Source organism: Symphalangus syndactylus, chromosome 13, assembly GCF_028878055.3.
Source record: "Symphalangus syndactylus isolate Jambi chromosome 13, NHGRI_mSymSyn1-v2.1_pri, whole genome shotgun sequence".
Lineage (NCBI taxonomy): Eukaryota > Metazoa > Chordata > Mammalia > Primates > Hylobatidae > Symphalangus > Symphalangus syndactylus.
The window spans coordinates 115,634,437-115,661,300 of NC_072435.2; the positions used below are offsets into that span (position 1 = coordinate 115,634,437).

The following is a 26,864-nucleotide window of genomic DNA, read 5'->3' on the forward strand; positions in this document are numbered from 1 at the left end:
TAGGCCAGGTGCGGTGGCTCGGTGGTTCACGCCTATAATCCCAGCACTTTGGGAGGCTGAGGTGGGCGGGTCACCTGAGGCCAGGAGTTCGAGGCCAGCCTGGCCAACATGGTGAAACCCCGTCTCTACTAAATATACAAAAATTAGCTGGGCATGGTGGCGGGCACCTGTAACCCCAGCTACTCAGGAGACTGAGGTGGGAGAATTGCTTGAACCCAGGAGGCGGAGGTTGCAGTGAGCAGAGATCACGCCACTGCACTCCAGCCTGGGGGCAACAAAGTGAGACTCCTTCTCAAAATATATATATATATAAAATAAAAATTTTAATTAATAAAATTTAAATAAAATTCCAACCTCAGTTTCTCAGTCACAGTATAGCCACAATCCACGTGCTCAATAGCACTAGGCTATGGCATTACAGGACATGTGACTTGACTATTCCTATGCAACGTGTATAGCTTTTTAAATCATTTATTTCTGTTTTGACTTCCCAGCACTTGCCAAAAGCTTTCAAGGTGAAGTGTCCCAGTTTATTTAAGCACCACCTGGCAGCCACTGAAGTGTCACGTTTCTATTTCACAGGAGCTAGCCATGAATCTGATTGCTACTGTTCCACATGATTAGCACGTTTGTGGTGACAGATTGTTGGGTTTGCCACACTTCTGAGCAGGTTGTGATTCTGTAATCGTTTTTTCTGAAGGGCATGAAGCATCAAGAAGCTACTGGTCTGGACCGGGTGCAGTGGCTCACGCCTGTAATCCCAGCACTTTGGGAGGCCAAGGTGGAAGGATCACTGGAGCCCAGGGGTTCAAGACCAGCCTGGGCAACATAGGGAGACTCCATCTCACCAAAAAAATTAGCCAGGCATGGTGGTACATGCCTGTAGTCCCAGCTACTCAGGAGGCTGAGGCAGGAGAATCATTTGAGCCCAAGAGGTTGAGACCAGCCTGGGCAACATGGTGAGACCCCATCTCTACAAAAAAAAAAAAAAAAGCCAGTGGTCTGTGTCTCAAGAAGTGACATACCATGTTTCCCTGCAGCCCTCGCCTCTAGAGAGTTGCAGAATAAGAGAAGAGGAATGCGCTCACACAGAGGGACCGTGCTGGTAGTAAGACATATAAAAAGAGCAGTTAAAATGATTAGGGATGTCAAATCTTAAGAACCCCAAGGATAATTCATTAGACTCTGAAGTATCTGATGAGCTCACCTGGTCCATCCCAGATGAATAAGAGCAATTTGCCCTTGTCTCTCAACTCCCAAGAGATAAATATCCATACCAGCCCTTGTTTTCTCATTGCACTGAATCATACCTCTCAGGTGTCAAGAAGTGTTTCTCTAAGTCTTATCAAAACCTCTCCTATTAGCTGATCTTTCAAACCTCTCTGCTAACTCAGATATCATTTAATGATGGCTGCTCCCTGAATGTCAGGACCTTTTACTTGGAAATAACTCTTTAGTATTTTCTCATTTTTGATGCTTCTACATCTCAATATAATTATCCAATTTTTGGCTGGGTGCGGTGGCTCACGCCTGTAATCTCAGCACTTTGGGAGGCCGAGGAGGCGGGCAGATCACCTGAGACCAGCCTGACCAACATGGAGAAACCCTGTCTCTACTAAAACTACAAAAATTAGCTGGGCATGGCGGCGGGCACCTGTAATCCCAGCTACTCGGGAGGCTGAGGTAGGTGAGTCGCTTGAACCCGGGAGGCAGAGGTTGCGATGAGCTGAGATCATGCCATTGCACTCCAGCCTGGGCAACAAAAGTGAGACTCCATCTCAAAAAAAAAAAGAACTATCCAATTTGTAAATTGCCTGACTGTTTCTCCTCATTTGTCTTTCTTGCTTGCCCTTTACATTTTTTCCCCTCTCTCTACTTTATCATTTTTATTTTTATTTTTGAGATGGAGTCTCACTGTGTCGCCCAGGCTGGAGTGCAGTGGTGCAATCTTGGCTCACTGCAACCTCCGCCTCCGGGGTTCAAATGATTCTCCTGCCTCAGCCTCTCAAGTAGCTGCGATTACAGGCATGTGCCACCACACCCGGCTAATTTTGGTATTTTTAGTAGAGACAGGGTTTCACCATGTTGGCCAGGCCGGTCTCAAACTCCTAACCTCAAGAGATCCGCCCACCTCGGCTTCCCAAAGTGCTGGGACTACAGGCGTGAGCCACTGCGCCGGGCTCTCTCCTTTATCAGATTGGAGAGAAGAGTAAAATAAAATTTCCATTGGCCACTTTTTTCTTGGCCAGCCCAATAGTAGAAATATATTCAAATTATGCCTTTCTGGTCAGGAGCGGTGGCTCACACCTGTAATCCTAGCACTTTGGGAGGACAAGGCGGGTGGATTGCATGAGCTCGGAGTTCAAGATCAGCCTGGGCAACATGGCAAAACCCCACCTTTACTGAAAAATATAAAAATTAGGCGGATGTGGTGGCACATACCTGTAATCCCTTGAACCCGGGAGACCGAGGTTGCAGTGAGTCGAGAAAGCACCACTGCACTCCAGCCTGAGTGACAGAGTGAGACAACGTCTCAAAATAAAAAATCTGCCTTTCTAATATTGAGGTAAGAGCTATCAGCATAAATCTATACCTCTCTTACTTATTCATAACATAGGCCTTGGATAGTTTCCTTAAAAACAAGAACAACGATAAAATACAAACCATGGTAGCACATTCAATCCTGTTGCTGATGAAAGTGATGGTTTTATAGATGCCTCAGAAGAAATGGCACATATTCCCAAAAGAGTTGCTGTCATTTATGCCTCTTTCAAGGTTAAACTTGGCTGTGTGCAATGTTTTGTTTGCAAGTTTTTGATTGCAAGTAATGAAATGTCCTATGGCTAGCATAAGGAAAGAAAGGGAGGAGAAGGGAAGGGGAGGGGAGGGGAGGGAAGGGGAGGGGGAGGGGAGGGAGGGGGAGGGGAGGGAAGGGGAGGGGAGGAGAAAGGAATAGGAAGGGGAGGGAAGAAGGGAGGGAAGGGAAGGAAGAAGTTAATGAAACGATGTTGGAGGCATTTTATGGAAGCAAAGGAAGAGGTGGACATCTAAACCTTCCTAGAAAAGGAAGAAACCAGGCCAGACGCAGTAGCTCATACCTGTAATCCTAGCATTTTGGGAGGCTGAGACGGACAGATAACCTGTCAGGAGTTCGAGACCAGCCTGGCCAACATGGTGAAACCCCATGTCTACTAAAAATACAAAATTAGCCAGGCATGGTGGCATGCACCTGTAATCCCAGCTACTAAGGAGGCTGAGGCAGGAGAATCACTTGAACCCAGGAGGCAGAGGTTGCAGTAAGCCGAGATCATGCCACTGCACTCCAGCCTGGGCCACAGAGCAAGACTCCGTCTCAAAAAAAAAAAAAAAACAGCCAGGCGTGGTGGCGGGTGCCTGTAATCCCGGCTACTGGGAAGGCTGAGGTAGGAGAATCTCTTGAACCTGGGAGGCAGAGGTTTCGGTGAGCAGAGATCATCCCACTGCACTCCAGCCTGGATGGATCCAGAGGGAAACTCTGCCTCAAAAAAAAATAATAATAATAAAATAAATAGGCCAGGTGTGGTGGCTCACGCCTGTAATCCCAGCACTTTAGGAGGCCGAGGTGGGCGGATCACGAGGTCAGGAGTTCGAGACCAGCCTGACCAACATGGTGAAATTTTGTATTTTGTAAAAATACAAAAATTAGGCCGGGTGCGGTGGCTCACGCCTGTAATCCCAGCACTTTGGGAGGCTGAGGTGGGTGGATCACAAGATCAGGAGATCGAGACCATCCTGGCTAACATGGCAAAACCCCGTCTCTACTAAAAATACAAAAAATTAGCTGGGCGTGGTGGCGGGCGCCTGTAGTCCCAGCTACTCGGGAGGCTGAGGTGGGAGAATGGCGTGAACCCGGGAGGTGGAGCTTGCAGTGAGCTGAGATCACGCCACTGCACTCCAACCTGGACGACAGAGCGAGACTCCATCTCAAAAAAAAATTAGCCAGGCATGTTGGCGCATTCCTGTAATCCCAGCTACTCAGGAGACTGAGGCAGGAGAATCGCTTAAACCCGAGAGGTGGAGGTTGCAGTGAGCAGAGATGGTGCCACTGCACTCTAGCCTGGGCGACAGAATGAGACTCCATCTCAATAATAATAAATAAAGTCATCAGTTCCACTCCCATGATAACCCATTAACCCATTAATTTATTAATCCATGAAAGGATTAATCTGACCTAAGAATCTCCTAAAGACTCTCAATACTGCCACTTTGGGGATTCAATTTCAGCATGAGTTCTGAAGAGAACAAATATTCAAACCATAAAAGCAGCCTAATCTTGAACCCTGTCTATGGACTAGCACATAAAAAATAAAGAAATTTCTAACTTGTTTAAGCCCCTGTATTTTGGAGTCTGTTTGTTACAGTAGCTTATCTATAAAATAATAGAGCTGGGATTGCTGTGTTGGATCTGAAGGGCCTTATGGTTCCTGCACAGGATGTAGTCATTCAGAAACCCAGTAGGATTCAGGTTTGATACACTGAGGGAGGCTGAATTGCACACTTTTACCTGAGTTCCCATGAGGACTGGCAGCCTTTTGAAATCCCTGCCTTCCTTATTTCCATTAATATCCTTACAGTAATAGGAGGCCATCTGTTTCTTGGCACCAAAAACTCCTAAAACAAACTCTCCCCTTACATCCTGCACTTCTCATTTAGCTGCATCCTTTCTGTCTTCTCTGCTAAACAGTGAGCTCCAGGAAGAAAAGGATCATCATTTATCCTTCCATGCTGTGTCTTTAGAACCTAGTGTGGTGCCCGACACATAGAAGGTATCCCAACAAATAGGGGATGGAGGGAGGGAGGGAAGGATGAGTGCATGGATGAATAGATGGAAAAAAAGAAAATAATAAAACTAGTTGTAGCTTATAGGAGGGAAGGCTTCATGGAACTTCTCTCTCCAGGCTCTGAATTCCTACTGTCCTGACTTTCTCTGTGTCACTGTCACATATGACTGAGCCACCTCCCCATTTTCACCTCCGCTCTGGAGGCATACCTCAACAGAAGTGTTAGGTCACAGAGATATGCCTTTAGGACCTTTCTTTTTAGTGGTCTCTACAATCTTACAACCATCTTTCTAAGCATCTAGAGGCCTAATACTATAGACCTTTCCTTTAACATACTCAAATAATTATCTTTCTCGGACCTACTTTGCTAGCCTGATTAGAAAACAGAGCCTGAGACAAGATTAAAGTGCTAACACTTTATTTAGGAGTTGAAAGCCTATAGAGGTGAGAATGAGGAAGAAAAGAGGAACGAGGTGACGTGAAATACAAATCAATGTGATGTGTTGGCCAGGCATGGTGGCTCTCATGCCTATAGTCCCAGGACTTTGGGAGGCCAAGGCAGAGGGATCACTTCAGGAGAGGAGTTTGAAACCAGCCTGACCAACATGGTGAAACCCTGTCTCTACTAATAACATAAAAATTAGCGGGGCGTGGTGGCATGTGCCTGTAATCCCAGCTACTCAGGAGTCTGAGGCAGGAAAATTGCTTGAACCCAGGAGGCAGCGATTGCAGTGAGCCAAGATTGTGCCACTGCACTCCAGCCTGGGAGACAGAGGTAGACTCTGTCTCAAAAAAAAAGATGTGTTTCCAAAACTTTCCCTGTGAACTTAATAAAATTAATCAAGGGACCAGATGGAGTGGCTTACATCTATAATCCCAGCACTTTGGGAGGTCAAGACAGAATTGCTTGAGCCCAAGAGTTCAAAACCAGCCTGGGCTACATAGGGAGACTCCATCTCTACAACAAATAAAAAAATTAGTTGAGCATGGTGGCTCACACCTGTAGTCCCAGCTATTTGGGAGGCTGAGGTGGGAGGATCACTTGAGCCTGGGAGGTCAAGGCTGCAGTAAGCCATGATGGTGCCACTGCACTACAGCCTGGGTAATGGAGGGGGATCCTGTTCCAAGAAAAAAGATTTAATCAGGCCAGGCACGGTGGCTCACACCTGTAATCCCAAAACTTTCGGAGGCCGAGGCAGGCGGATCATGAGGTCAGGAGATCGAGACCATCCTGGCTAACATAGCGAAACCCCGTCTCTACTAAAAATACGAAAAAAAATTAGCTGGGCATGGTGATGGGCGCCTGTAGTCCCAGCTACGTGGGAGGCTGAGGCAGGAGAATGGCGTGAACCCGGGAGGGGGAGCTTGCAGTGAGCTGAGATTGCTCCACTGCATTCCAGCCCGGGCAACAGAGCGAGACTCCATCTCAATTAAAAAAAAAAAAAAAAAAAAAGATTTAATCAGGGAGAGAGAAGGAGAGATGAAAATAAACCAAGCTTGCAGCACACTCGGCACTAATCATTGGGTAGCTTGGTCTCTGACCTGCTTCCTCATACCTGTATGTCTCCTATTGTCCTAGAATCGTATATACCCAGTTAAAAGATTATAGTTCCCGGCTGGGCACGGTGACTCATGCCTGTAATCCCAGCACTTTAGGAGGCTGAGGTGGGTGGATTACCTGAGGTCAGGATTTTGAGACCAGCCTGGCCAACATGGTGAAATCCCGTCTCTACTAAAAATAAAAAAATTAGCCAGGAGTGGTGGTGCACAGCTGTAATCCCAGCTACTCGGGAGGCTGAGGCAAGAGAATTGCTTGAGCCTGGGAGGCAGAGGTTGCAATGAGCCAAGATCATGCCACTGCACTCCAGCCTGGCCAACAGGGTGAGACTCTGTCTCAAAACAAACAAACAAAATTATAGTTCTCCTTAACTGCTTTACAGGTAACAACTTGAACACGGTGAAATGTTAAGTTTTCCCTTTGAGATATTCTTTCAGGTCCTGCATACCAGTGAAATTACTGACATCAGCTGTACTGAAGGACCCCATTGGAGCTGAGTCACAAAAGAATTCAGTTTCCATGTCCTGATGATTTTATCCCCCTTACCCTGATCAATGACCCCAATTTCCGTGATCCCCTTAAAAACCCCAGTCCAGAGCTCCTTGAGGAGATGGATTTGAGTGTCTCCTTTCATCTCCTTCCTTGGCTGCCCTGCAACCATTACACTCTTTCTCTGCTGCAAGCCCTACTGTCTCAGTGTAATTGGTATGTTACTGTACATCAGGCACATGAGCCTGTTGGTTATATAATATTGCCGTACTGGCCACCAATCCCAATCCTGCACAGCAGGTTACTCACCAGCCTTGTTTGCTTGGTGCATAGTCTTTTCCAGAGAGACCATGAGGAGGAGCCACATCTAGGAACAGATCCTCTAAAGTGAGAAAGGAGAAGGAATGTATTTGCTTAGCTCTCTCCCATCTTCCATTTCTCAGTGGCCAAGATTCATCCCTGGGGAAACTAACTCCCCTATACTCTTTGGTTGTGTAACCTAGCACCTTGCAGCCATCCAGGCTGGCAAATTCCAATGGCGTGGCATCACAAATGCAGAAGTAGAGAGGTAATTCAGTGTGGGTAGGGTGCTGACTAGTAGAGAAGAAAGAAGATAATCAAAGGAATCTGGGAAAATTTCTTTCTTTATTTCTTTTCTTTTTTTTTTTTTTTTTTGACAAAGTCTCGCTCTTGTCGTCCAGGCTGGAGTGCACTGGCGTGATCTCAGCTCACTGCAACCTCTGCCTCCCAGGTTCAAGTGATTCTCCTGCCTCAGCCTCATGAGTTGCTGGGATTACAGGCATGCGCCACCACACCCGGCTAATTTTGTATTTTTAGTAGAGACAGGGTTTCTCCATGTTGGTCAGGCTGGTCTCGAACTCCTGATCTCAGGTGATTTGCCCACCTCGGCCTCCCAAAGTGCTGGGATTACAGGCATAAGCCACTGCACCGAGGGAAGAATATTCTGAATTATCCAGGTGGGCCCAATCTAATCACATTAGTCCCTAAAATCAGAGAACTTTTCCTAGCTGTGTTCAGAGACACACATGACAACAGAAGGGCCAGAGTGATGCTTCATTGCTGGCTTTGCAGATGGAGAAGGGCCACTAGCCAAGGGATGGGGGCAGCCTTTAGAGGCTGGAAAAGGCAAGGAAACAGATTCTCCACTAGAGCCTCCAAAAAGAAATACAGCCCTGATGGCACCTTGATTTTAGTCCAGTGAAATCTATGTTGAACTTCTGGACTATAGAACTACAAGAAAATTAATGTGCATTGTTTTCAGCCATTTATGGTAATTTGTTATAGCACCAAGAGGAAATTGATACACAGTCTCTAATGCTATAGCTAGTTCTAGGGCCACAGTTGTAATCACTCAATGGGTTCATTTTACCCTCTGCCCAAATAGAGCCAATTTATCAATACAGGGGAATTGCAATAGAGAAAGAGTTTAATTCACACAGAGCTAGCTGAATGAGAGACTAGAGTTTTATTTCTCAAATCAATCTCTCCAAAGATTTGGAGGTTAAGGTTTTTCAAGGATAGTTTGGTTGGCCAGGGAATGGATGCTACTGATTAGTTGGGGATGCAATCATAGGGGTGTGGAAAATGGTCCTTGTGCATGCTGAATCCACTTCTGGGTGGGGCTGCATGACCTGTTGGCAGGTCTGGGTGGAACCATTCGTTGCCAGAGACGCAAAAACCTGAAAAGACATCTCAAAAGGCCAATCTTAGGTTCTACGATAGTGAGGTTATCTGCAGGAGTCATTGGGGAAGTGGCAAATCTTGTGACCTCTGGAATAATGGCCAGCAATCATTTACACCTAGATCTTAGCAGAATTCAGGCTCCCCTCATGCTCCTATTCTAGTGGTCTTTCATTAGCTTTACAAAGTGGTTTAGTTTGAGAGAAGGGCAATTGCCATGTAAACAATAAGCTAAATGTCTCCCAAAGTTAGCTTGATTCAATCCCAGGAATGATTAAGGGCAGTTCAGAGGTTAAAAGCAAGATGGGGGTTGGTTAGATCAGATCTCTTTCACTGTCATAATTTCTCACTGCTATAATTTTTGCAAAGGTGTTTCATAATTGAAATTTATCATCTCTGTCTTCCATGACCCAACTGGGGTTACTCAGACATTCATCCCCAAGGAGTATAGGTGTTTAGGAACCCTTGCGAGGTCACAGTTGTTGTAACTGCCCATTAACAGTCATCCCAAGCATGAAAGTATCAAATGACACACTAGTGAATCTTCTGGGTTCCAGACATTTTGTCTCCTGCCCCTGTTGAGAAGCAGCTACCTTAATTCCCCAGAATAATCAGAAATGATTATCCCAGGCAGTGCAGTAACTCCCTTCTCTGCTTGTCACTTCAATAATACGAGGAACTCAAACTAAGTACTATATAGTCACAGCATCCAATTCAGTGGAATGCTTACTGTGTCCCCAGGCCTAAGAGTTCTTCCAGAAATTAGAAACTCTTATCCCACAGAGCCCAAGGTTACAGGGATGAGAAGCACAAAATCTGCAAGTGGGTCACTGGGTGCAATTGCAAGAAAGGTCAGCCCCTGTTTCCCAACCCCAATATACTAACTAGAGAGGCACAGTACAGTATATTACTTGTTAGCTCAAGGAATAAGCCACATCCTTCAAGATAGCCCATAGCTGGGTGCATTGGCTCATGCCTGTAATCCCAACATGCAGGGAGATCACTTGAGGCCAGGAGTTTGAGACCAGGTTGGCCAACATCGTGAAACCCCGTCTTTACTAAAAATACAAAAATCAGCCGGGCGTGGTGCGGCATGCCTGCAATCCCAGCTACTCCAGAGGCTGAGGCATGAGAATCGTTTGAGGCCGGGAGGTGGAGGGTGCAGTAAGCCAAGATCCCACCACTGTACTCTAGCCTGGGTGACAGAGTGAGACTCTGTGTCAAAAAAAAAAGATAGCACTACCTGCAAGATAGACTTTTCCAGCACGTTAATTGGGCCTTCAACAGATGCTATTAAATGTAGATTTTATTATTATGCGGATACGGTGAGGCCAATATAGGAGGCAATTGACACTGAAAAGATAGTGTCTCACTATGCCCAAAAGGAGGGGGCACACCAGGCCATACATGGCCACATGGCCACATAGGGGAAGCACCAGTGTCAGAGGCATTTGAACCAGAGTGACTCAATCTTTTTTTTTTTTTTTGAGACACTCTCACTCTGTCACCCAGGCTGGAGTGCAGTGGCACAATCTCACAATCTCAGCTCATTGCAACCTCCGCCTCCCCGGGTTCAAGCAATTCTCCTGCCTCAGGCTCCCGAGTAGCTGGGACTACAGGTGCACACCACCACACTCAGCTAATTTTTGTATTTTCAGTAGACATGGGGTTTCTCCATATTGGTCAGGCTGATCTCGAACTCCTGACCTCAGGTGACCCGCCCACCTTGGCCTCCCAAAGTGCTGGGGTTACAGGCATGAGCCACCGTGCCCCACCTGGGAACAGGACTTCTAAAAGGCAAATATGTCTGGAAGGCTGTGGTCCTAAGGCCATTTTTGCTGGCTATAAGCAGGGTCTCTGGAACCAAAGGGAGCACACAGCTTTCCTTAAAATTGAAGATGTTGGCTGGGCGCGGTGGCTCACGCTTGTAATCCCAGCACTTTGGGAGGCCGAGGCGGGCGGATCACAAGGTCAGGAGATCGAGACCATGGTGAAACCCCGTCTCTACTAAAAATACAAAAAAATTAGCCGGGCGTGGTGGCGGGCGCCTGTAGTCCCAGCTACTCGGAGAGGCTGAGACAGGAGAATGGCGTGAACCCGGGAGGCGGAGCTTGCAGTGAGCCGAGACTGCGCCACTGCACTCCAGCCTGGGTGACAGAGCGAGACTCCGTCTCCAAAAAAAAAAAAAAAAAAAAAAAAAAAAAAAAATTGAAGATGTTTATGCCCAAGATGAAACTGAATTCTGTTTGGGCAAGAGGTCTGCTTATTTATACAAAGCAAAGAATAACACAGTGACTCCTGGTGGCAAACCAAACCAAACCAGAGTAATCTGGGGAAAGGTAACTCAGACCTATGGAAACAGTGGTGAGGTTTGTGCCAAATTCCAAAGCAAACTTCCTACTAAGGACTAGACACGGAATCCATGTGATGCTGTACCCTTCAAATATTTAAACTAATGTAAACTAAATAAATAAAAGTGAATTTGTGCTCTTGTAAAAAAAAATTGGAAACATACAGTTAATACAATAGGCCATCCCATTATTCTATCAGACCAGTTATTTCTGAGTGATAGGTACATGGTTAAGACCAGTGAAGCCCATGGCCATAGGCCCATTATCACATCACACCACACATTCTTTGCTGTAAAAGGGGTCTCTTGGTTCCCAAGATTGTGTGTGACAGTGATATGGTTTGGCTGTGTTCCGACCCAAATCTCACCTTGAATTGTAATAATCCCCAAGTGTCAAGGGTGGGGGCAGGTGGAAATAATTGAATCATGAGGGCATTTTCCCCCACACCGTTCTCATGGTAGTAAGTCTCATGAGATATGATGGTTTTGTTTGTTTGTTTGTTTTTCATTTTTATTTTTATTTTTTGAGACGGAGTTTCGCTCTTGTTGCCCAGGCTGGCGTGCAATGGCACGATCTCAGCTCACCGCAACCTCCGCCTCCTGGGTTCAAGTGATTCTCCTGCCTCAGCCTCCCAAGTAGCTGGGATTAGAGGCATGTGCCATCACGCCCAGCCGGCTAAGATAGCTCCTGGGCCAAGATAGCCATCTCTCTCTCTCCCTTTTTTTTTTTTTTTTTTTAACTTTTTTGTTTTTCTGAGACAGGGTTTCACTCTGTTGCCCAAGCTGGCATTCAGTGGCATGATCACAGATCACTGCAGCCTTGAACTCTGGGGTTCAAGCAATCCTCCCACCTCAGCCTCTTGAGTAGCTAGGACTAAGGCGTGCACCTCCACACTCGGCTAATTTTTTAAATTTTTTGTAGTGACAGGATATCATTATGTTGCCCAGGCTGGTTCTGAACTCCTGGGCTCAAGCAATCTTCCCACGTTGGCCTCCCAAAGTGCTGGGATTACAGGCATGAGCCACTGCACACAGCCTAGCCATCTCTTTATATGCCCTCATCCTTCAGCCCAGATGCAGGCTGCCCTAGGAAGGGCCTGACCTTAAGTGAGGCTGACCCTAAAGGAGCTGCCAGCTGGAGGCCATCTCCTGACCACACTCCCCACAGCTGGGTGGCAAGTTCCTCCTTAAAGGATTTGAGTAGCCCATGTCTGTGTCTACCAGAGTCCACCTCTTGCTGTGCACAGATCCAGGTCTCCATATACTTTCAGGGACTAGCCCCTCCCTTCCATGGGTCCAGTGGGCCCTTCTTCCTTTTTTTTTTTTGAGACAGAGTCTCGCTCTGTCACCTGGGCTGGAGTGCAGTAGCACAATCCAGCTCACTGCAACCTCTGCCTCCCGGGTTCAAGCGATTCTCCTGCCTCAGCATCCTGAGTAGCTGAGACTATAGGTGTACGCCACCATGCCCGGCTAATTTTTGTGTTTTTAGTAGAGGTGAGGTTTCACCATGTTGGCCAGGCTGGTCTTGAACTCCTGATCTCAAGTGATCCACCTGCCTCAGTCTCCTAAGTGCTGGGATTACAGGCATGAGCCAAGCATCCAGCTATGGGCCCCTCTTCCTACGGAAGAACTCAGAGAAAGAAGATACTGGGATGAACCACAGCCTTTGCCACTGCGATCGGTCTCAAGCTTACAATTCACACTCATCCTCCCTTTCCTCCACTACCCATTCTAGATGCCTCCCCAAACCTCAGCTACTACCCTTGCTGGCTTTAGTGTCTTAGCTGGTGATATGATTCGGACTCTCATCTCTAGAGCTTAACACGTAGGACATTTTTTAGGGAGCATTCTCAGCATCAACATCTGTGGGGGAAGTGAAGGAAGTAGGATTGGACAGAAAGAGAAGTTGGGATGTATCACAACTAGATTTCAGCTGATGCCACAGGGAGCTTTGAAGCTGTGCTCATCTATCAAGCTGTCTCTGCTGGGACAAGAGGAGCAGGCTTTGATGATCTCTACATCAGCCTTTCCTTGAATACAGGCTGCCATGGGAGATTGAATGTGGTGCTGGGTGCGATGCCTTTCTTCGGCCAAGGGCAATTTCCAGAAAGGGCTGACAGCTGAGGCTGGCAACTGTGGCATCTGCCAGCAGCATTCCCAGAGGCTAGGGCAAAAGTCCTTCAGTCCTAAAGGGGAGATTGGAGTGGCACCAACCACAATAAACCCCATCCGTGTCCACGACTCAATTCTTGCCTCTCTTTGCCTCTCCAGCTCCTCATCGGAGTTGTCCCTCACCAACACCTCTTTCCAGACTTCTTTTTTATTGTGGTAAAATACACACAACATAAAATGTATCATCTTCATCATTTTTAAAAATGTATTTACTTTTTCTCTGAGATAGGGTCTTGCTCTGTCACCCAGGCTGGGGTGCAGTGGCATGATCTTGGCTCACGGCAATCTCTGCCTCCCAGGTTCAAGCAATTCTCCCACCTCAGCCTCCTGAGTAGCTGGGATTTCACCAAACGGGGTTTCACCATGTTGGCCAGGCTGGTCTTGAACTCCTGACCTCAAGTGATCCAACCACCTTGGCCTCCCAAAGTGCTGGAATTACAGGCATGAGCCACCATGCCTGGCCACCCATAATTTATTATTTACTTTTTAGAGACAGGGTCTCCCCCTATTGCCCAGGCTGGAGTGAAGTGGTACAATCACAGCTCATTGCAGCCTCAATCACCCAGACTCAAGCAATTCTCCCACTTCAGCCTCCCAAGTAGCTGGGACTACAGGCACAAGCCACCACGCCCAGGTAATTTTTGTATTTTTTGTAGAGACAGGGTCTCGCTATGTTGCTCAGGCTGGTCTTGAACTCCTGGGCTCAGGCAATCCTTCCACCTCGACCTCCCAAAGTGCTAGGATTACAGGTGTGAGCCACCATGCCCAGCCCATCTTAACCATTTGTAAGTGTACGGTTCAGTGGTGTTATGTGAATTCACATTGCTATGAAACAAGTCTTCAGAGTGCTTTCATCTTGCAAATCTGAAACTCCACACCCATTAACAAGAATTCCCCGTTCTCCCTTCCCCCAGACTCCTGCAACCGCCATTCTACTTTCTGTCTCTGTGATTTTGACCACTCTTCATACCTCGTGTAAGTGGAATCCTACTATAGTAATATTTTTGAGAATGGCTTATTTCCTCAGCATAATGACATGAAGTTTCATCCATATTGCAGCTTGCTAAAAGTTGCCTTATATTTAAGATGGAATATTTTATATATATATATATATATATATATATATATATATATATATATATACACACACACAGACACACACACACACACACACATTTTGTGTATCCACTTATCCATTGAGGTACATTTGGGTCACTTCCACCTTTTGGCTACTGTGAATAATGCTGCTATGAACATGAGTATATATCTCTTCCACGTCCTGCTTTCAACTCTTTTGGATATGCCTGTATTGACAATGTTTTTATCCAAGATGGGTTTATCTCTCATTGGCTTAATTTCTTTTAGGCCCAGATAGAGGTGAGGATGAACTGTCTACTGTCTCCACAGAGAGGCAAGTCTGATAAATCAGAACACTCTGGGCTAGGCGCAGTGGCTCACACCTGTGATCCCAGCAATTTGGGAGGCTGAGGCAAAAGGATCACTTAAGGCCAAGAGTTCAAAACCAGCCTGGACAACATAACAAGACTGTGTCTCTACAAAAAAAGTGAACACTCTGGTTGGGTCAGGTTGATGAATATAAAACCTGGTTCATGATTAATTTTGAGCCATCATATGCCATCTAATAATTTCTGTTTTTTCCACCAAAGAAAAAGAAACCACCCATAAAGGAAATTTCCCACATGCTGCTGGAACCTGCTTCACCTTTTGTTATCCCAACTCCCAAGGTTAGTTAATCACAAACAGGACTTTGAGAAACAGCCTTTATGATGAAAGAAAATAAGGCTAAGAGACAGGCTCATTAAATGAGACATTAGGCTGGGCACAGTGGCTCGCACCTGTAATCCCAGCACTTTAGGAGGCCAAGACTGGTGGATCACTTCAGCCCAGAAGTTCAAGATGAGTCTGGGCAACACAGTGAAACCCCATCTCTACAAAAAAATACAAAACTTAGCTGGGGGTGTTGGCATGAGCCTGTAGTCTCAGCTACTTGAAAGGTTGAAGTGGGAGGATTGCTTGAGCCCAGGAGGTTCAGACTGCAGTGAGCTGAGATTGCACCACTGCACGCTAGCCTGGGCAACAGAGCAAGACCCTGTCTCAAAATAAATAAATAAATAAATAAATAAATAAATGCAGGCCAGGCTCGGTGGCTCATGCCTGTAATCCCAGCACTGTGGGAGGCCGAGGCAGGCAGATCACGAGGTCAGGAGATCAAGACCATCATGGCCAACATGGTGAAACCCCATCTCTCCTAGAAATACAAAAATTAGCCGGGCGTGGTGGCGTATGCCTGTAATCCCAGCTACTCGGAAGGCTGAGGCAAGAGAATCACTTGAACCTGGGAGTCGGAGGTTGCAATGAGCCGAGATCGTGCCACTGCACTCCAGCCTGGTGACACAGCGAGACTCCATCTCAAAAAAAACAAAGATATTAAAAGAGACAGACCAGCTCACTAAATCATACTGAAGCCAATGAAGGTATCTTTGGAGTGATGAGGGAAAAGCAGGAGCTGGCAAAGGAGAGAAAAACGCTGGGTGAGGAGGTTGGGCAGAGTTAAGAACGTTTTGCCAAGAATCTAATGGTACATCATTTTGTTGCCCAGTTGTAGACCTAGGCTAAGCAATGCCTTAGATTTTTTCTTTTCTTTTTTTTCTTTTTCTTTTTTTTTTTTTTTGAGACAGAGTCTTGCTCTGTCACCCAGGCTGGAATGCAGTGGCATGATCTCCGGTCACTGCAAGCTCCGCCTCCCAGGTTCAAGCGATTCTCCTGCCTCAATCTGCCAAGTAGCCAAGACTACAGGCCCATGCCACCACACCTGGCTAAGTTTTGTATTTTTAGTAGGGATGGGGTTTTACCATGTTGGCCAGGCTGGTTTTGAACTCCTGACCTCAAGTGATCCACTCACCTTGTCCTCCCAAAGTGTTGGGATTACAGGCGTGAGCCACTGCACCCAGCCAGCCTCAGATTTCAAACAGCAAAAAAATGAAAAGTGTGCTCCTTATGAATTTTTAAAAAACAACTCAGGCTTCTGGTCCAGGATCTATAAATTTGGAAGAACACATATACTTCAGGGTTTATTTCTTCTGTTTTTGTTAAGGTTAAACCTAATCGGCATGACTCAAGCCAAAAGTTCAAAGAGGCATCAGGTCTTTTGAGCTTTACTTCACTGCAGGTAGCCAGCTGGAATGGGAAAGTGATCAAAGTAAACTTAAAACCTTAGAATTCATTTTCTTAAGGGAATTCTTAACTCGGAAATTCACCCACACAGAGCTATGTGCAAGTGGATAATTGATACTGAATACATTAATGGCAAAATCGTATTCATGCTTCCTAAAATAGCAGAATTGTACCATGGGTAGTTGGGAAGAAGGCTAAAAAATAAATAACAGAAAGATCTTCATACCGCAAAAGACTCATTTTTTTTAGAGACAGGGTCTCACTCTGTCATCCAGGCTAGGGTGTGGTAATGCAATCCTCCTGCCTCAGCCTCCTGAGTAGCTGGGTTTACAGATGCATGGCAGTTCTCCAAGATAATTATTTTTTACCTTTTTTTTTTTTTTTTTGAGATGAGGAGTCTAATTATGTCCCAGGATGGTCTCAAACTCCTGGCCTCAAGTGATCCTCCTGCCTCAGCCTCCCAAGTAGCTGGGATTACAGCAGTGAACCACCAGCTTTTTTAGCCAGCCAGCTAAAAAACAAATGTATTTTGTGAGACAGGGTCTCACTTTGCCGCCCAGGCTGCAGTGCAGTGGCACGAACACAGCTCACTGCAGCCTCACCCTCCTGAGCTCAAGCAGTCCTCCCACCTCAGTCCCCAAAGTAGCTGGAACTACAGGCACGTATCAGCATGCCTGGCTAATTTTTTCTATTTTTTGTAGAGACAGAGTTTTGCCATGTTGCTGAGGCTGGCAAAAGACTAATTTTTAACCAGCATTTGTAATGATACTAGATGATTATGCTGGACCTCTCAAGAATGTGTTCTGAAAAGATCAGTCAACCCTAAAGGTTACATTGTTAGGTTTCAATTTTTAGCGAGCTGTAGGATACCAACTTTGGTAAAATTATCTTCTTGGGGTACCCATTTTTGTGAGAGCAATTGTATGTGCTGCTGTACCTGTTCTCAGTTTTGTGTTATGGTTCTATACCTTAGATGATTTGCCTGAGGTTCATTTCAGTAAGAAAAAGAAATTAGCAAATAATAATAGAACACAAACAAGAAAACCCAGTACATCTCTTGACTTTCTCCACAGTTCTCCCTTTCAACATTGGCCTAACCATGGACAAACTTAAAACACTCCCTTTAGCAAAAGTGAGATCATCTGTCATTTTCAAAAGAAGCTATTCCAGTAAACAAATGAAATACCAAAAGCAAGAAAAAAAAAAAGCCAGGTTGAAAAATTTAGGTTTCTGAGTTTCTGATCTTGTGAAAGCTTCCTAGCTTACTGAGACAGTTGCTGCTGATTTGACAGCCTACTCAAACAATTTCCTCATTGAATTTTTCTGCTCTTTCTCCTTTGATTCCTGTATTTGCAACCACCCAAAAGTGGGTACCAGTCATGGAGAACTTCAGGAGAAAAGTGAACAAAAAGCAAGTGAGGTTGGCAGCCCAGGCCCATACAAGTAATGTACTCTTCACTCTTCTCCAGGTAGCTTCAAAATAGAAAAGCTTCCCCCCGCACCTGTAGCCCCAGCTACTCGGAAGCTGAGGTGGGAGGATCACTTGAGCCCGGGAGGTTGAGGCTGCAGTGAGCTATGATCTCACCACTGTACTACAGGCTGGGCGACAGCGTGAGACCCTGTCTCAAAAACAAACAAACAAAAAAGCTTCTTCCTTCCTTAGGAAATTGTCAAAGTTGGTTTCCTATAGCAACAATTTGTGGTCATACCAAATTTGGAACCTGTATTACACAAGAGTCTAATGAGATTCCACAACCTAGCTTGAGTCCTGGAGACTTAATGTTAGCCTTTAAGTCAAATTCCATTCCTATAAAAAGAAAAGTAATTTTTATCATGGAAGTTGCAGCTGTCTTTGATATAAAATTGTATCCTTCACTTTTCACTTTCAAAACTTCCTCTCACTGAAACAAACTATCCAGATTTATTTTTAGACATCTCAAAGAAGCCCAGTTACCATAATAACCTAAGTGTTAAATTAAAGGCAAGAACTTTCTGTAAATATTGTTACCACAGGTTGACATAAATTACCAATATAACAGATGAGCTTAAGTTATCACACATTAAATTCTGCTTTTATGGTTAATTATAATTGAATAAGCTCATTTGTGTATCATTCATTCAAATCTGGATGTTCAACAGAACCACACCCAAATCATCCTATTTAAACCACACTATAGCCTACCACGCCAATTTTTAAAAGCAGCCCAGAGCCTGTAAAGTCGGTCAATAATTCCAGTGTCTGGACTGGGCTCAGTAGCTTATGCCTGTAATCCCAGCACTCGGGGATGCCAAGGTAGGTGGATCGCTTGAACCCAGTAGTTCAAGACCAGCGTGGGCAACATGGTGAAACCTGGTCTCTACAAAAAATACAAAAATTAGCCAGGTGTGGTGGTGGGCACCTGTAGTCCTAGCTTCTTAAAAGGCTGAGGTGGGAGGATCACCTGAGCCTGGGAGGTCAAGGCTGTGGTGAACCATGATTGTGCCACTACACTCCAGCCTGAATGACAGAGTGAGACCCTGTCTCAAAAATAAATAAAATAAAATAAATAATGATTCTAGTGTCTGGCAACCAGCATTTCAGAGAGTGTTCTTTGATATTTAATAAAATCCTTCAGTGCAATTAAAGAGTAATTGAGGCTGGGCACGGTGGCTCACACCTGTAATCCTAGCACTTTGGGAGGCTGAAGCGGGTGGATCACTTGAGGTCAGGAGTTCAAGACCTGCCTGGCCAACATGGTGAAACCCTGTCTCTACTAAAAATACAAAACATTAGCTGGAAATTGCTTGAACCCAGGAGGTGGAGGTTGCAGTGAGCCGAGCTTGGGCCACTGCATTCCAGTTTGGGCAACAGAGCAAGTCTTCATCTCAAAAACAAAAAAAAGAAGAGTAATTGATCACCACCTTCTGTAAAATAACAGAGTATGTTATGACTGGGCATGGTGGCTCACGCCTGTAATCCCAGCACTTCGGGAGGCCCAGGCAGGTGGATCACGAGGTCAGGAGTTCGAGACCAGCCTGATCAACATGGTGAAACCCTGCTTCTACTAAAAATACAAAAACATTAGCTGGGCATGGTGGCACATGCCTGTAATCACAGCTACTCAGCCTGTAATCCAGGAGGCTGAGGCGGGAGAACTGCATGAATCCAGGAGGCGGAGGTTGTAGTGAGCCAAGATCACACCATTGCACTCCAGCCTGGGCAACAGAGTGAGACTCCATCTTAAAAAAAAAAAAAAGAAGGGGAGGGAGGGAGGGAGGGAGGGAGGTAAGGGAAGGGGAAAAAAGGCCAGAAGGAAGGAAGGGAAAGAAAGAAGGGGGGAAAAAAAAGGCCAGGCGCGGTGGCTCACGCATGTAATTCCAGCACTTTGGGAGTTCGAGGCAGGCAGATCATGAGGTCAGGAGTTCAAAACCAGCCTGGCCAACATGGTGAAACCCCGTTTCTACCAAAAATACAAAAAAAATTAGCTGAGCATAGCGGTGTGTGCCTGTAATCCCAGCTACTCGGGAGGCTGAGGCAGGAGAATCCCCGAACCTGGGAGGCAGAGGCTGTAGTGAGCCGAGATCAGGCCACTGCACTCCAGCCTGGGTGACAGAGCAACACTCCGTCTCGGAAAAAAAAAAGCTTCTCTATGTTGACTTATGCCTTTTGTTTTTTGTTTTTAAAGCTGAGCTGTTTTCACAAGGCCAATACAGCAGCTCCTATATTTGCCCTCATATTGTAGTGCAACCGGTTTGTCCTGTTGAATTTCATCCAGTCTGAGACTCCCTATTTTTTTTTTTTTTTTTTTGAGGCGGAGTTTATTCTGTCACCCAGGCTGGAGTGCAGTGGCGCGATCTCAGCTCACTGCAACCTCTGCCTCCCGGGTTCAAGCGATTCTCCTTCCTCAGTCTCCCAAGCACCTGGGACTAGGGACTACAGGCCTGCGCCACCACACTCAGCTAATTTTTGTATTTTTAGTAGAGACGGGGTTTCACCATATTGGCCAGGCTGGTGTCGAACTCCTGACCTTGTGATCCACCCGCCTCGGCCTCCCAAAGTGCTGGGATTAGGGGCGTCAGCCACCACGCCCTGCCTGAGACTCCCTATTATATGGTGTCATTGTATCAGCTATACCATAGAAATGTGCAACACGGAACACAGCATCTCAAAAATACAAACAACATTGTTACTACTTGCCAATTAAAAGAACAGACTTTCAATCAAGTTTCATGGTTGATAAGGCAATTGGATATTGGGTTGACATTAACTTTGACAATTTTAACATACTTGTTTTTTTTTAGATCTGCAAGAAATACATCTACCAGCTGGGTGCAGTTGAACAAAATCATTACAGGATTAGCAGTTTTCTGACCCACTTACTAAAAAGAAGCTGAATCGCTGAATCGAGACCCCAGGGAAATGCAGATTTATACCTTTGATGTATTTCTTGATTTTTCTTAAATTAGATTATATAATCAGTTTTTGAGTCTTTGCCATCTTTCTTTTAATTGGGTGATTTCATATGTCTTCTTGAATATAAGCCTTTTCAAAGTTTTGATTTTCTGTAAATGCAAATGCATAATAAAACATGCATATAGCTTTGTTCTATGCAATTATTTTCTAAACCCATCAGGAAGGCCTGCTTCTTTCCATAATCCCTTCCTTTATTAGATAGGGAGTAGGTGGGAGAAGTTGGCTGTCAGGAAGAGGAATCCCATGCACTTTGCTGTAGATGGGAGTTGAGGAAAATGGGGAAATGGTCACTTGACCCCTAGGCACAGAACCCTGTTTAGTTCTCTGTCCCACTGCCAGATCTACCCCAGTGGGTTTCCAAACACAGGGGGCGATCTTCCTCCTCCTGTCAAGTGTTCTCATTTCTTCTCCTGCATCAATTGTAGTTTTCTCTAGGATGCTTTCTGCTGGATGAGGAAGAAGTTTGCATTTTCAATCCCACTGATACATTTGTCATCAACTCACTCTTTTTTTGTTTGTTTTGTTTTGTTTTGTTTTGTTGAGACAGGGTCTCATTCTGTCACCCAGGCAGGAGTGCAGTGCTTACTGCAGCCTCAACCTCCTGGGCTCAAATGATCTTCCCACCTCAGCTTCTCAAAGTACAGGGATTACAGGCATGAGCCCCCGTGTCTGTCCAAAAAACTCACTCTTATCATTGTTGTGTATATTGATTTCACGCTTGCTTTTTTTCCCTATATAGGTGAGAGGTCCTTGGCCATAGCCAAATCAAAGGGCCTAATTATCTGATTCTTGCTATTTTTCTGGTTTTCCTGTTTCTGGCAAGACACCATCATTCTGTTTGTTGTCCACATTGGTAACCTCAGAGGCATCTCTGAATCCTCCTTTTTCTTCACTCTCACTCTCTAATAGCTGATCAGACTCCAAATTTAGCAATTATTTCTCTTGTTTACAACATCTCTGACCTCTGTTTTCCATTTCCATCAGAACTTCCATATAGATTCTTCTAGCAGTGTTGTAATTGTTCTCCCCGACTCCTGACTCTCACCTTGAATCTATCTTTCACACCAGTGCCAGGTTAGTCTTCCTGAAGTACAGATTTATTCAGATTTCCTCACAGTTTCAACATGTCCAGTTGCTCCCCATTGTATCTAGCACTATCTCCCTTCTCTGAATTTATTATTATTTATTTATTAATTTATTTTGAGAAAGGGTCTCACTCTGTCTTCCAGGCTGGATTGCAGTGGCACAATCTCAGCCTGTATATATATATATATATACACACACACACACACACACATTACTTAACGGGAAAATTAACTATTAAGATAGTTGCATTACACCAACTATCTTCCCAGAACACTTAATATGCATATATATCCCACACCTACACATGTGCCCCCCACACAAACATAGCTATATTTTCTAGGACGTGATTAAATTTTGACCCTTTAGAAGATGACAATTCCTCTGATCATAGGCAGGCACCAAGAAACCCAAAAAGGCTTTTTACATAAAGTGAGAAGTGTAGCAGTAGCAATGCTAACACGAACCATGGAAAACTGATTCACGGGACATTTTACCTACCCACCAGCAAAAGTTTTTAGTTATCCTGGAAACTGGATGATATACAATTTCCATAATCAGTATACTCTGAAATTGACAAAGAACACTAATGGGAGGAAATTCACTTAAGAGACAGTGTTAGTATGAGCAGTATCAATAGGTATAAATAACTTGCCTGCCAACAGATTACACCAGAATGTAATGCAGAAGGAACAAGATATAACAAATGTTTGGCAAATTCTTGAGATGAAATAAAACTAGGAAATGTTTTAAAATAGCTCAAGATGAATGATATATGTAGCAAAACACATCAACAATGTGTTTAGAGCCAAGATCATTGAAAAGAAGCAGGAAAATATGAGCACATAGGAAATGAAACCACAAATCTTTCTAGATGTGGGCATTGGAAGAACCAAAAATAACCAACCAGAGCATAAAGCAGTCATTTTCTGATGAATTTGAGCAACATTGACAGCCAAATCATTATAAGAGGGTAGGGGAGAGTAGAAAGCAATTTAGTCAATGTTGGGAGCAATTGCCTCAAAGCAGAGGAGCTTTTTGGTTATTTATTTGCCTAAGTGGTATGGCTGTGTTACGGGCTGGTTTTCCAGAAGAGAATCCCGAAAAGAAGCCAAAGCACCCTTGGGCTCACATCACAGCCCATCATGCCTGTAACCCATTTATATCTTTCTCAGGCAACAAACCTCATGGTTAAGTTGTAGAAGCCTGTTACTATTCTATTTTATTTTATTTTATTTTTATTTTATTTATTTTATTTTATTTTGTTTGAGACAGGGTCTTGCTCTGTCATCCAGGCTAAAGTGCAGTAGCGTGATCACAGCTCACTTCAGCATCGACCTCCCCATACTCATGTGATCCTCCCACCTCAGCCTCCCTAGTAGCTGAGACTATAGGCATGAGCCACTGTGCTTGACTAATTTTTGGATTTTCTGTAGAGGCGGGGTTTCACCATGTTGCCCAGGCTGGTCTTGTACTCCTGGGCTTAAGTGATCCACCCACCCCGACCTCCCAAAGTGCTAGGATTACAGGTGTGAGCCACCGCGCCCGGCCAAAGCCTGTCATTCTGTCTTTTTTTTTTTTTTTTTTTGAGACAGAGTCTTTGTCACCGAAGCTGGAGTGCAGTGGCCCAATCTCACTGCTAACTTCCGCCTACTGGGTTCAGATGATTCTCCTGCCTCAGCCACGTAGCTAAGACTGCAGGTGCATTCCACCACACCAGCTAATTTCTGTATTTTTAGTAGATATGGGGTTTCTTCATGTTGGCCAGGCTGGTCTCAAACTCCCGACCTTAAGTGATCTGCCCACCTCAGCCTCCCAAAGTGCTGGGATTACAAGCATAAGCCACTGCGCCTGTCCTGAAGCCTGTCATTTTAAACTAGGGTTTCTAAACTCAGCACTATTGACATTTGGGGCCAGATAGGCTGTCCTGGACATTAAAAGATGTTTGGCAGCATCTCTAGTCTCCATCCATTAGACGCCAACAACACTTCCTTCCTCCCAGTTATGACAACCCAAAATGTCTCCAGACATTGCCCAATATCCCTAGGGTACGAGGAGGAGGTCAGAATCACCCCCAGACCAACCACGGTGGCTCATGTATGTAATCCTAGCACTTTGGGAAGTAGAGGCAGGCAGATCATGTGAGGTCAGCGGTTTGAGACCAGCCTAGCCAACATGGTGAAACCCCGTCTCTAATAAAAATACAAAAATGAGCTGGGCATGGTGGCATGTACCTGTAATTCCAGCTACTCGAGAGGCTGAGGCAGGAGAATCGCTTGAACCCAGGAGCTGGAGGTTGCAGTGAGCCGAGATCATGCCACTGCACTCCAGCCTAGGTGACAGAGTGAGACACTGTCTTAAAAAAAAAAATCACCCCCAGTTGAGAACTACTGGTTTAGAGCATAAAGGGGTGATTACCAGGCCAACTTCATACCATACAGATAAGGAAGCCAAAGGCTGGGCACATTAAATGCCTTGTTCAATTGTACATAGCTGCACAGCTGGTTAATGAGAGATCTAATTCAGAAAGCACAGATTGTTTGTTTGTTGGTTGGTTTTTAGAGACAGGGTCTTGCTCTGTGACCCAGGCTGGAATGCAGTGGCACGATCGCAGCTCACTGCCTCGCTGCATCCTCAAACTCCATGTCTCAGCCTCAGGAGTAGCTAAGACTATAGGTGGGAGACAGAGGATCTCTCTCTGTTGCTCAGGATGGTCTCAAACTCCTGGCCTCAAGCGATCTTCCAGCCTCGGCCTCCCAAAGTGCTGAAATTACAGGAGTGAGCCACTGCACCTGGCCTGCCAGGCTCCATTTTAAAAGCTTTACATATCTGAAATATTCTTGTCTTAAGACTGACCTTATTAAGTAAGTATTACTTATTATTATTATTATTATTATTATTATTATTATTATTATTGGAGACACGGTCTTGCTCTGTCACCCAGGCTGGAGTGCAGTGACGCACAGCTCACTAAAGCCTTGACCTCCTGGGCTCAGGTGATCCTCCCACCTCAGCCTCTCCAGTAGCTGAGATGAAAGGCACACACCACCATGCCTGGCTAATTTATTTTTTATTTTCTTGTAGGGACAGGGTTTTGTTATGTTACCCAGGCTCTTCTTGAATTCCTGGGCTCAAGCAATTCGCTCACCTTGGCCTCTGAAAGTGTTGGGATGACAGGTGTGAGTCACCACACCTGGCCTGTCAGGCTTCATTTTTAAGAGCTGTACGTATCTGAAATCTTTCTGTCTTAAGACCAACCTTATCAGGTAAGTACTACCATTATCCCCATTTTATAAGTGAAGAAACTGAGGCATAGAGGTCCCAAGTCATCCAACTCCTAAGTGGCAGAACTAGATGCAGCCCAAGAAGTCTGGTTCATGATCATTAAGGGGAAAGACTGAAGATGCCTAATCAGAAGGGAGGAAAAATGGGTAAGAAGCTGGAAATGACAGTGGTCAGAAAATAACTGGCAGAGGTAACAGGGCAGCTAGACCTGGGGTATTAGGCAAATCCCTGGGAGAGGGCAGTTCTCACCTGGAAGGGAAAAGTTGGGCAGGGATGTTGGGTAGGAAAGGATAGAAGCTGGAGGAGAGGAAGTTGGGAACTCACACTGTGTATCCATGTAGGGACAAGATGAGGCTTCTATTTACCTTCTGAGTAGCAGAGAAGGAACTTCCCGACATCAGGCAGGGCAGGGTCTCTGCTGAAGACTGACACCGGTGAGCACCAGCCACTGATGTTAATATTTTTCCCCTAAAAACCAACTTGAGAACCACCAGGGGTATACACACCACATTCTGCAAAATGTTGAGATCACTCCTCTCTAAAAAATATAAAGTGCTTTGGGTAACATTTGATGAATTTCCAAGACTTGTATGTTTCCACAACTATTTCATGGACAAAATATACAACTTAAAACACGCATGATCTGCTCATGCACACACACACACACACACACACACACACGTCATAGCTAAATGAAAATATCAAGCATAGAACTACTTTATCACACATTTTGCCAGTTCCTCATGTTTCTTCAACACTTGGCTTTTCAAAAACAAATTTTCGGGACATGTTTTGTCTTTTACACTTTCCAGTTTTCATGGACCAAGATGTTAATAAAAGTAAACAACTTGGGGAAATCGGATGAGTGTTGTCATATTTGCAGATATCAGGATCTCTAAGAAGGAAAAATGTCATGTTTTGCCCTTAGTGATGTAATAGCACTTATGTGGAAATTCACTCATAGTATGTTAAGTATGTAAACTGTGGTCATACTCAAGTTTGCCAGACTATCCAGGTACTAAAACTAACACTAATGCAAATATATTTTAAAGGAATACATAAGTGATAAAAAGTGAAGTGCGGCAGAGTAACTAAGAGCAAGTCCGTTAGAGACAGACAGGTCTAAAACACTAGCATCATAATATCATATACTAGTATATATTGGTGTAACACACTACCATTATAGGGTTATTGTGAGGATTAAATGAGATAGTGTTACATAAAGGATTTAAGGAGCACAGTGTTAAATGTATTTTAGCTGCTATTGTTCTAGCATGAAGAAGAATAAATTTAATAAGCTTCTTAGAAGTCTGATGGTTTTCATAACTTGGCTTTAATGAGTTTCAAATCCTGGCACTAATTTCCATGTAGGCAGGTATATATTCATTCTGCTACCTCAAGGCTGACCTAATGGACTTGAATCAGCAGTTCCCAGAGTGTGGTGCACCAGCTCCTAAAGGTCCTAGAGTCTTTCAGAGGGCTACCAAGAAAAGAACTATTTTCATAATAAGTGTAAGGATTATCATTCTAATGTTATTAACAATAGCAAACTAATTTCATAATAATGCTAATTGTCTAATACTATTTTTGTTTGTAATTATGTTGACATTTGCACTGATAGTGCAAAAGCAATGGTAGGTAACACCACTGATACCTTAGCATGAGTCAAGGCAGTGTTACCCAGCTGTGCTGGTACACATGGTAGTCTTCACTTTCATGTGCTCATAGAAAAAACAGAAGCTGGTTTCATTAACCAAT

General features: G+C 44.8%; 1 long non-coding RNA gene across 1 annotated transcript in view; it reads left to right on the plus strand.

Moving 5' to 3' along the window:
• The window catches only part of LOC129460075 (uncharacterized), a 35,008-nt gene extending 14,262 nt beyond the window's left edge, over positions 1-20,746 (plus strand). The window contains exons 2-5 of the long non-coding RNA XR_008650156.1: positions 4,724-4,805; positions 14,005-14,065; positions 14,758-14,835; positions 20,567-20,746. This is a non-coding gene — a long non-coding RNA (uncharacterized lncRNA). The remainder of the gene's footprint in view (positions 1-4,723; positions 4,806-14,004; positions 14,066-14,757; positions 14,836-20,566) is intronic.
• The last annotated feature ends 6,118 nt before the right edge of the window (positions 20,747-26,864 follow it).